We start from the raw sequence: 12,927 nt of genomic DNA, 5'->3' as shown, positions 1-12,927 counted from the left end.
TATTTGTTGTTTTCAGGAGGTAAAGATTTTGTGCTTCAGGAGTATTAATGACAGAAGCATTTTGGGATAATGATCACTGGAAAAACAAACAATACACAAATTCAGAGATTGTGTTTTGCTGAAAACAAGCTCAAGATTGTTATTAATCCACATTTGTCTAAGATCATTATTTCACATGAAATTTTAAACAGAATTGATTCAAAGAAATTATATATTGTTAGCAATGGAATCTATTACTAACAATTGTTTATTTTATAAATCAGTATAATACAAAAATGTATTTTCTCCTTATCAAGCAAGAAAATTTACTTAAAGGGACAGTAAACACTTTATTACAAGACAGTTATGTTGCTATAGAATAACATATCAGCCAAGTCTTAAAGGGACATTAAACACTTTGAGATGGTAATATAAAATGATAAACTGTATATTTAAAAACAGTCTGCAATAAGAAATAAACGTAAGAGAAGAGAAGATTCTAAATTGTATAAAAATTTGTGAAATAATCGACTTTGGACATGGGGATAAGAGAATCTAATATAAGACTACTTCATCAAGATTATATAACACCAACAAGGAAAGCAAAATGGGATAAAAGCACTGATCCAGTATGTATAAGATGTAATGCAAAAACACCAGATGTAATACATTACATCTGGTCATGCCCAACAATTTGTCAACTATGGCACCAAGTCTCATTTCTCATATCTCAAATTACTAAATTAAAAATAAACCTAGAACTAAACAACATTATGATCTTTAATACACCTAAAGAAATTAAAAAGAAAGAAATAAGATTAGTGACAATGATTATTTTAATGACAAGAAAGCTAATATTTAAATTATGGATAGAAAAAAGGAAGAGGCCTACGATTAGGCTTCTAAAGGAAACTATAATGCATCAAATAAATATAGAAAAAGTAGCTGTCCTAGCCGACATTAACAATAGAATAGAAGTATTTTTTGAGAAATGGACTCTCTATATAAAAATGCAACCTGATGATACTCAAAAGGAAATTTTAAAGCCCTTCGAAAATACGGAATATTTTTTGGAAGTACAAATTAGGTGAGAGTGGAGCCAGATTGCTTAAATTAGTGCTAAAGATGTTTCTAGAAAAGGAGGAGGGAAGAAGGAGGGAGGGGGGGGGGGGAGGAGTGGAAGGAGGGGAGAGGGTAGGTAAAAGGAAAGAAGTTTTTAAATTAACGGAACTTAAAATATATCTAAACCTAAAAGAATTATCTTTCAGAATCCAAGCAGAAGACGAAAGGCTAGTAAGAAGAGAATAAGACGTATACAAAAGCACCTCAGTGGTTTCTTTGTTTTTTTTTTTTTTGTTTTTTTCTTTCTTTCCTTCCTCTCTTCACTATTTTTCACCTTCCCCTCTCCTCTCCTCCTATCTCCCAAGACGTATAGACATGCGAAAAGAACACTATCATGATTTAAATGATCCAATTAATTTATTCCCTAGTTGGCTATACACTTGTTGGGTAAGACCGATCTACTGGCCCTAAAAGATCGATTTAGCTGATATTTGTTATAGGATTTGAAAATGTAAAAGATGATGGTGACTGGTATAGAATGTGGATAAATTAATCTCAAAGTCAATGATGATACTGTAGGTGGATTGAATTTATGGATAAGAAAAAGGAATATTGCTTAACTGTAACAACGTTATGAGATTTGTATATTACCGATTTATTGTGTATTATTTGACTAGTTTTTAACATTAATAAAGGATAAAAAAAAGAGTCTGCAATATACTTTCATTATGTATTTTGTCCCATTTTCCTGTAATTCCATTCTGAAATTGTGAGCTTTTCAGTTCCTGTTAGAAATAGAAGTACAGAACACTGTTATATTCCACACAGCCATTGGCTGCACAATCTAGTGACCTATTTATAACTGTCCCTAATTGGCCACAGCTGAGAAGGTAACCTAAGTTACAACAGGGCAGCTCCCATTGGTTCACAGACACTAAAACTTTACACTTATTTTGTCACTATTTAAACAGCTAATGAAACTTTAAAAAATACATCTGCATGTTATTCTCAGACTAATATCTTCTTTGAACGCATCACTATATCTAGCACAAATTTACAGACGTTTTTTTTCAATAGCCAAACTCCACCCATCATTTACCTTATTTGGAGGAGCCTATCTGGACTTTAGTCTATATGGTTAGTCATGGTCATAAACTTAGTATAAAGTGGATTGTTTTGCAGCTGTTATCTGATAAAGCCAGTTAGAAATAGATATCTAGCAGAGTTAGCCTTATGAAGTCAGCAGGTGCATTCCACGTTCTGAGAATTAGAAATTCAAATCTTTTCAGAGCTAAATTACATGCAAATGGGGCAAATTAATAATGAAATATATTGCAAAGTTGTTCCATTAGGCATAACTATTTTTTTTTCCAAAATCTTATGGTGTTTACTGTAAATTCTATGATTTAGGCATTGTAATGGTTTATCACAGCAGGTTCTGCTATTGCAACCTCACAATACTATAAAACAGCAATAAAGAGCAAGTGTGCTGGTAACAATAATACATCTGGCTAACCTTTGAAATATTGAGCCACAATAGGTGTTCTTGTAACATAATGAATTGTTTGAAAAGAAGGCGGAAAAAAGAGCTTGTAGCGGATGCCCACTGGCACTGTTGAGACCTTCTATAGACTATGAAGATCATCTGACACCTTTGATTCCTCTCGCTTTCTTGATGCATGTGTTTGATCATGCCGGACATGTGCTGCTGCATAGGTTTTGCTAGTTGTCCTTCCAGCCTTAATTATTTTACCTGCTCCACTTGTAAAGGTGCAAATGCTATTACTGAACATCACACAAATTATTGATGAACTTAAATTCACTCCTCATCACATGCAATATACATGGATGTATGTAACATAAAACAATATTGACTGACTATTATAAAATTAGAGTGACATTGTGATATTTTATCTATCTATCTATCTATCTATCTATCTATCTATCTATCTATCTATCTATCTTGTCTGTATGTCTCTCTGTCTGTCTATATCTATTTTTATCTATCTATCTATCTATCTATCTATCTATCTATCTATCTTGTCTGTATGTCTCTCTGTCTGTCTATATCTATCTATCTATCTATCTATCTATCTATCTATCTATCTATCTATCTATCTATCTATATATCATCTATCTATCTATCTATCTATCTATCATCGATCTATCTGTCTGCCTGTATGTCTCTCTGTCTATATCTATCTATCTATCTATCTATCTATCTATCTTATTTATCTATTTATCTATCTATCTATCTATCTATCTATCTATCTATCTATCTATCTATCTATCTATCTATCTATCTATCTATCTATCTATCTATCTTGTCCGTCTGTCTGTCTGCCTGTATGTCTCTGTGTCTCTCTGTCTGTCTGTCTGTCTGTATCTATCTATCTATCTATCTATCTACCTACCTATCATCTCTCTGTCAGTCTGTCTATCATCTATCTATCTGTCTGTCTATCAACATTAAGGTGGAAAATATATTATAAAATATTCTTACACTTTATAGTATGCAATGCATACCTCCTCATTCACAGTAGCCTATCATGTGTAGGCTGGGTGTGTTTATTTCTGTATTCAGGCTATAGATGGCTATGCATAAAACAATTTACATGCTGAAGTGTGTGTGTGTGTGTGTGTGTGTGGGGGGGGGTGGGGTTTATGCAGTAGCTTTCTACTTTAATATGTAATTATTTTGTACCTGTCTATTATCATGTGTAATTAATATGAAAATAGTTTTAATAGAATATAAACTGTTCTAGTTCTGTAGATCACTTTATTTTTGACTACCAGCTTGAATAAATGTAAATTTGCATTACTGCTCCCAATTCAGTAACCCTTTTCCTAATAGAGACACGCATTAACCCTTATTGTAAATACATACTACAAAAAAATGTTGTATGTGTACTAATGGGATAGGATATATTTTCCTGCAGTGTTCCCAATATGTCCCAAATTGCACATAAATATATTCTCACTGTCAGAGCAACGTCTGCATAAATATAAAATTGTTCTTGTTTAAGGTTATCATAAACTATGGATGTTTTTTTTTTTTTTTTAAATGTTCCATATAAACTGAAAGAAACATCCGACTTAAAAGTATTCTATTGTGTAATAAATAAATAAATAAATAAATAAATAAATGATTTTGCACATTAGATCCCAAGAGAGTAATTGCTTAATGGCAGATAAGGACAACCCCCACAGCTCTATTGATGAACAACAGGTATAATTTGTGCATCAGTAAAGCTTACCTACCAACATAGTGCATACCCCTGAAACTATGCAGGGGAACTTGTGGGATGTGGCCCACAGGTGTTTTGTAGGGGGAGCTACAATAGGAGAGGCGTAGCTGGGGCAGGTGTTAGGAAAAGCCTAGTCAGTTCTTTATTTCACTGTAGAAACCAGGACATTTGTCCATAAGGGAAAGCAGCAATGAGGTAGAGCTTCTAACTAATGATAATGTTGTAATATGTGGTTTGGTTAGAAGCTCTGGTAAACCCCTGATGATTCAGAGGATTGACTTATAAAGCCTTCACCCTATCAAGGGGCATAACTATAGGGGTCTCAGAGGTTTCAACTGCACCTGGGGCCATACCTATAGGGGGCCCTCTAAAGCTGTACTGGTGATGCTATAGAGGACCTAGTTAGTTAAAGGCTTCACCTACTTCCTGTCGGAACCCTCTATGTGCCCCCTCAGAAAAACAGGGCTCACGGTGTAGGGAAAGAGTTTTAATTTGCTTTTACAAATATGATTTCAGTGGTTACAATAACCTTTCGGAAGTTTCATCCTGGTGTTGATAAACAACAGGGTTGTAAGTAACAAGGTGTATCTTTTTAATGTAGACTTTTCATGCAACATCTGTGCACCAAGTCAAATTTCAGAATTGCCATTAAGGAGACAGCAAAATCATGATAGCATAATATTAATAATAAAACTTTCAAATTAACTTCAACTATAAAATGGTTTTCAGTCTTTTTATAAACTTTCTGTATTACCAGCTTCTATAGTAGTATGTGCAAGAGTTCACAGTATATACCCTTATGAGTTTGTGATTGGCTGATGGCTGTCACATGATACAGGGAGCAGGGAAATGGAAGCAAGCTTTGAAATTTGTCAAAATAAATATTTACTGCTCATTCTACTGTATTTAATAGTCCTTAAAATTATAACATTAACCCATCAATGTCATGCTGCTTATATATGAACTTAAAAATTGGAATTATTATTAATCTTGTTTGGGGTATAAAAAATGAAGACTTACATCTATTTTAGTAGGTAGCAGTTTGATTTGTTTAGTGAAAATGCCAAATGTATTGATATTTTGCTTATTGTCAAATTTAGTTTATTGCATATCATTCTTATTGTTTTTTGCTAAACTAAAATAATTATTTAAAATAAAAAAAGTTGAATGCTACATCAGCAGATTTAGAAGTTGTCATCTTCTATAAAAATGGATATCAAAGAAGGTAAAGTAAATACATTTCCATTTTTTAATGTTTTTAATGTTGCTTAAGTACAACATAATTTACTGGTCTTGTTTGCCATGGTAAAATATATACTGTATAAGCCTTCTGGAAATATATAAAGCATTAAGGTGGAAAAAACTCTACTTATAATTTGAAGACTTTTTGAAAGGCTTAAAGTGACACAAAACACCTTGTAATTATAAAACATGTCTCTTTTATTCTCATAGAATAACATACGTGCCATGTCTAGACATTTTTAAATCATATTAACATCTGGTTTGCTGTAAATGTTTTCAATAGCCAAACTCTACCGACCATTTGCCTTATTTGGAGCAGCCAATTCAAGCTTATTTCTGGAGAAGACTTTGTTAGCCATGGTCCTTATTATTAATATGAAGTTCAATATTTTGCAGTAATCTCCTGAAGCCAATTAGAGACATATATGTAGCAGGGTTAGTCTTGATAATTTCTGTAGTGTATATTTCCAGTTCTGAGAACTAAAAAACAACTCTACTACAGTATTCTGCAAAATTGTTTTACATTTAACATTTTATATTAAAAACTAAAGGTTTTTTCTGTGTTTACTAAATGCCATCCTTCATTTTACCATTCTATATCAAATACATGCATGCATACATGATAGCACTGCCATTTTTGTTACCTCTGCACTCTGCAAAGATCGATAGATAGATAGATAGATAGATAGGAATATAGATAGATAGATAGACGGACAGACAGACAACCAGAGAGAGAGATAGCTAGATTGATAGATGATAGATATTTTTTTTTCTTATGGTCATGAAAAAATTGCTCTCTTACTTGTATCATGTAAAATGAAGAAAAGGCAATACAACGGCCACACTTCACTATATTACACAGGGTTAAATCATTCTCAGGGGTTACAACAAAAGTACCTATTAGTGAAAAATAATACGATACATTCAACGTACCCAAGCACTGCTCTCTCTCTCGCTCTAATCTTTCAGCAGAACCCAGGGGAGGCTAAAGTTTAGATCAGTCTATTCTCCACAAAAACTTTGATTCACTATTAAATTCCGCCTAATGAAGATGGCTTTGCCATCTCATATTCATCAACAGGCCATTTATAGAACAATACAAGACCTGCACTGCATAAAGAAACATTGTTCCTTTTTTTTCTCCTGGATACATCTTTTGACTCAATTGACATGCAAATTCAAAAGTCCAAAGACCTTCTGATACACCTTGTATTTGTAAAACCGGCATGATTACTCTCAGGGGTCCTATATAGCTAATGTAAAGTTAGAAATGTTCGTCAAATTCTATGTGTTATGTATCATGTTTTGTTAATGGGATCATCAAACATAAACACAAAAAAGCAAACTACATGTCTAGAAACATTAGCTTAGAAAGCAAAAAAGCACATCAAATCTGCTTGATATTTCATGATACATTTTATGCATGGGCATTTGTGGAATTTTTCTAAGATTGAGCATAAAATGTTCCCAACTCAGTAATATTAATGTAGACAAACAAATGCAGCTTATGAATTTCAAGGAATTATTGATTTTTCTAGACCAACCCATTTTATTACTCTAAACTTATTAGATAGGAAATTTTTCACAATATCTATAGAGAAATATTACTCTTCATGTAAAAAAGGAGTTTCTTATTATTATTAGTTGTCTTCTGGATATATGGATTGCTTACTTAATTTTATTACACAAAAACTAATGTGTATTGGATTAGGAAATGCAAAATGAGAAAAACGGAGATCCTGCAGATTCTAATAAAAACGTCTTTATTGAGAAATATGTTAAAATATCGATGGCACACAAACAACATAAGAGCAATCAGGTGTGGCACTGAATGGCTTACACGTTTCGGCTTGCAGCCGTAGTCATAGCCTGTAGTGCTATGTGTCACACCCCTTATATACACTTACCTAAAATCTAACTGGTTAAAATAATATTATCACACCTGTTGCCTGAATAATATACATAATGGAGAAACATTAACTATACAACCTCCCTAGAAAGACAAAGTGCTGTTGCTAATTGGACCCGCTAGGGACCTATATTTACACTAATAAAATGTAAAGCAGAGAAACACCAAAGGGAACAAAAACATAGATATATAAACAATATGGAGCATGTATAAAAAAGATACACAAAATATGCTTTGTATTATATACTCTTAAATAAACACTGGGGAAAGAAATGAGAATGCCTACTTAAACAATTTAAAGTTAGGGGCCCTAGTAACATGGAGAAGGGGACATTATTAAATGTCCAAATGTCAAAGCACTGGAATATGAAAAAACTTAATGCTTAAATGGCTAAAAATATGTAATGTATGTATATGGCACAAAAACCCTGTATACATGGATGAGACAAAAAAGTATATATAAAAATGAAAATAAATAAATAGGATGTGTATTAGAGTGAGAAAAATATGACTAAAATGAAACTAAAATTAAATTATATGGCTGTGGGGGGGGGGGGGGAACAGAAACAGGAGTATTCACCATAGGTTCATAATGTCGTATTTGGAGTTGAGGCCACCAGGAATCCGAGTGCCTAGTGTAAAAATCCAACATGCCTCCCTCAACTCCAATATGCGATCAATAGAACCCCCTCTTTTGGGTTTGTGCACTATCTCTATTGCACTCCATGAAAAAGTAGAGAGATTACCACCATGATATACTCCAAAATGCTGTACTACCGGAGTACTGGATTTGGCTGTGGTGAAGGAGGACAGGTGTTCCCTAATTCTGGTGTTAATGTCCCTAGAGGTGAGACCTATGTATTGGATTCTACATTGAGAGCAATTTAAAATGTAAATAACATATTTGCACGTGCAGTTCAGGAGTGATTTGATGGTGTATGTTTGGCCTGTGACATAACTCGAAAAAGTATTGCCTGTCCTTACATAATCACACGGTTTACACTTGTTGTGACCGCATTTGTGCATGGCCTGATGTCTCATCCAGGCACAATTATCCTTGGTATTGGTAGGCAACACAGTAGGGGATAGTAGGGAGCCCAATGTGGGACCTTTTCTATATGAACATCTGACTCCATTCTTTACAGTATCAATGAGTTTGTCATCAGCCTGCAAAAAAGTGCTTTCGTATAATGGAGCAGATGTCATTGTATTGACCACTATGTGTAGTAACAAAAGGGCCTCCATTAAATAGTTTGTTTTTGGGACCCCCTTTATCTGTCAAAAGACTCTCTCTGGTCCTAGTAGTCACTAACTGTTTAGCCCTACAAATGGCATTTCTGGGGTATTTTCTCTGCTGCAATCTAGATTCTAGATCCCTGGCTAAAGTCTTGAAGTCATTGGCATCTGAGCAATTACGTTTAAGTCGAATCATCTCCCCTTTTGCTATAGCCTCAGGGACATGCTTGGGGTGACAGCTAGTTCCAAAGAGGACTGAATTCCCTGAAATGGGTTTTCTGTAAGAAATAGTCTTTACTTTACCCTTGGGGAGCCCTATCAGGGTAAGGTCCAGGTAATTGATGGACCTATCGTTAAATTCAAAAGTGAATCTAAGGTTCATGTCATTGTGGTTAAGATATGAAAAGAATTCTTCAGCTTGGGCTTCGGTACCTGTCCAAATAAAGATCAAATCGTCCATGTATCTCTTGTATAGGTAAGTGTATATAAGGGGTGTGACACATAGCACTACAGGCTATGACTACGGCTGCAAGCCAAAACGCGTAAGCCATTCAGTGCCATACCTGATTGCTCTTATGTTGTTTGTGTGCCATCGATATTTTAACATATTTCTCAATAATGACGTTTTTATTAGAATCTCCAGGATCTCTGTTTTTCTCATTTTGCTGTTCTGGCCAGTCTTCCTGGATTTTTTCACTGTGGTTAGGTGTGTGCAGTATCCCTTCAGCCATTGGTGGAGTACGTGACTGGATTCATGCAGCCGTGCTGCTTTGGGTGAGTGACGGAACCAAGCAGCCAATAGGAGTCAGCGCATGCCGAGAGGCGGGCAGAAGCAACGCTGAGGATTTCAAACTTACCCACAAGGACGCCAAGCGAGCAGAACCGGTGGACAGACGAGCACTTGGAGAAGGTAAAAGATTACCCGTGCATCGCAGAGCCTTTCAAGTTCCGGTTATAAGGTAGCTCGTTTTGGGCAGCAGTGGGGACATTTGAACTATGATTTGAGATTTTGGCCTTACACCTGTGTTTGTGAAGTCACGCCCTACATCTAGCAGACAAGCACTTGTTGGACTTTGACTATTTAGCCAAGTACTGTTGGGACACAAGTAGTTACTAACTACATATTACTTAACGTAACTGAGTTTCTTCTTTGTATGTGTTTGATTATTTTGGGTACCTTACTGGCGGTACTAACACTCAGTATACGGTTAGTAGCACACACATAAACAAGCCTTTTAAGCTCCTCACAGCATAATGGATGAGATGGCACACACATCCATACAACCCCCTAATCAGTTGTTTTATTCTTTGATGCCTTACACAGCGAGACAAGAAGGGACTGTGAACAGTGATGTGATTTTTTCTGAGGATAAGAGTGTTTTGGCACTCAGCACCCTTTTTGACATGATGGAAAACCTACTAATAAAAGAGTCTAAAATACAGTGGGACATTTGGACATTAGAAAAATACCGATCTTTAAAAATGGTCCCAAGAGGATTACGAATTTTCAAATTTCCTACTTTCGATGTGGACTGTAATGAAAAAGATTTTGTAGAAGAATGGAACCAAGTGTTATCTAATTGTTCTTTAAATTTAATGCTGCTTATGTTGCAGTACAAGATTAAGCAATTAGACAAAGTCAAATGAGAAATTGCAGAATTACAGGCAGAACTAAATTTACGTAGTGCAATCCCTGATTTTGCCAAATTTGATAATATTCTTAGAGGCATTTTAGCAACTAGTAGGTCTACCATTATGGAAAGAAAACACACGAAATTTCTTAGAGACAAAAATGATTATCTTAATAACACTGTATATATTTGGAGCAAAAAACAAAGAGCTTCTTTCAGACAAACTCAGCCTAGATTTGGGAGAAGGAGAGGGGGTCACAGGAACAGACAGAGGCAAACTAATAACAAGAAAAATGTAACATTTACTGGGAGTGATACTGAGTACAGCACTGACGGGAGTGACGAGTGTACTAATGTACATACCCATGGGAATAATAGTGGTGCTAGCACTGTTAATAATTCTATGTCAACAGTAGAGACACACAGTGCAGTACACAGCTCCAATAGGGCTGACATTAATTCTGCCCCTAATGTGCTTTCTACTGATATATCACAAGCATTAATTCCCAAATACAATTCTAACCATTTGATGCATGTGACACCTGCACCCACAATCAGTCAACACTATACTGTTGCCCAATCAGGTAATCAAGGTCTTAAGGAGCAGGTTTTTCCCCAGGACCAGATCACACACAAAGGGGGAGGTACCATATCCAAGACACAAAATCACAACAGCGTACAGGGACAGCAGAGATACCAATTGAGGCAAGCGAAAGCAACATCAAAATACAAATAGATGCCCAATATAATAATGTGCTCAATCTTTCATCTATATCTCTCACTACAGATCAGTTGAGAGTACTTAGCTTGGGTCTCAATTTCTCTCCCACTAATGAATTTGAAGTTTTTAAAACATTGTTGGATTTAAACAAATTCATAAGAAATTTAACTCTCAAGAAATTCTTTGCACATTCAGTTGAATCCACAGATACTACACAGCCGCTGGCCTCTACTAACACTGATTCACTTTCTTTTTCCCAATCCTGTGATGTTGTTTCTTTACAACAATTACAGTTAGAATCCAACACTGACACTCAGGTTTTGCATAACAGGGGTCCAACTATGAGGAGCAAGTCCACATTTTATCCTATACAGGTACGGGGTAATATAGTTGAAACCTTCTATCATAGGGTTGAGCAAGATCGCATTTCCCTAAAACTAAACAATAAAAAGCCCAAAAATAACCTGAGCTTCAGAGAAAGGACAGCTGTCAAGGAGTTAAAAGATAACACCTTTATTACAATACGTAAAGCCGATAAAGGCGGTATGACTGTTGTCCTAGATCGTGAAGCTTATGTATCAGAGGCTATCAGACAACTGAGCAACAGAGAAGAATACTCAATTTTGAGGGGTGACCCCACATCAGTTTTCAGGAGGGAACTTGTGGACATTCTGGATGAGGGAGTGGAACAAGGGTTTATTGACCAAGCGACTTTTGCTTATCTGGTTCCGGATTTTCCCAAAATCCCTGCATTCCATCATTTCCCGAAGGTCCACAAGTCCCTCCAAGAGGTAAAGGGACGCCCCATTGTAAGCGGGGTGGACTCCCTGTTGTGCAACCTATCTGAGTGGATAGACAGCCTCCTACAGCCACTGGTAACCTCTTTGCCCTCGTATTTACGAGATACAAAGCAAGTGTTGCAACTTATGGAGGAGGTAGTTTGGACAGCACAATCCAAATGGTTGTCTGTGGATGCTGTCTCACTCTACTCGTGTATACCGCACGAAAAGGGTTTACAAGCTTTGTGCTTTTTTCTTGAGAATTTTGCAGGTTATACTGAAGAATTTAACATTTTTATTGTCAAAGTAGTGGGTTTCCTCCTCACACACAATTATTTTGTGTTTGAGGGGGTTTACTATCTCCAGAGATGTGGAACAGCGATGGGGGCTAAATTTGCCCCCTTGTATGCCAATCTTTTCCTAGGATTCTGGGAGTTCTTCCACATCTTTGGAGATAGTAACCCCTTTCGCGTCTATGTGTCTCTATACAAGAGATACATGGACGATTTGATCTTTATTTTGACAGGTACTGAAGCCCAAGCTGAAGAATTATTTTCATATCTTAACCACAATGACATGAACCTTAGATTCACTTTTGAATTTAACGATAGGTCCATCAATTACCTGGACCTTACCCTGATAGGGCTCCCCAAGGGTAAAGTAAAGACTATTTCTTACAGAAAACCCATTTCAGGGAATTCAGTCCTCTTTGGAACTAGCTGTCACCCCAAGCATGTCCCTGAGGCTATAGCAAAAGGGGAGATGATTCGACTTAAACGTAATTGCTCAGATGCCAATGACTTCAACACTTTAGCCAAGGATCTAGAATCTAGATTGCAGCAGAGAAAATACCTTAAGAAATGCCATTTGTAGGGCTAAACAGTTAGTGACTACTAGGACCAGAGAGAGTCTTTTGACAGATAAAGGGGGTCCCAAAAACAAACTATTTAATGGAGTCACTTTTGTTACTACACATAGTGGTCAATACAATGACATCTGCTCCATTATACGAAAGCACTTTAAAATTTTGCAGGTTGATGACAAACTTATTGATACTGTAAAGAATGGAGTCAGATGTTCATATAGAAAAGGTCCCACATTGGGCTCCCTACTATCCCCT

Source organism: Bombina bombina, chromosome 2 (genome assembly GCF_027579735.1).
Source record: "Bombina bombina isolate aBomBom1 chromosome 2, aBomBom1.pri, whole genome shotgun sequence".
Taxonomy (NCBI): domain Eukaryota; kingdom Metazoa; phylum Chordata; class Amphibia; order Anura; family Bombinatoridae; genus Bombina; species Bombina bombina.
The sequence above is the reverse complement of the archived record's forward strand: the minus strand, read 5'-3'. Positions refer to the sequence as shown.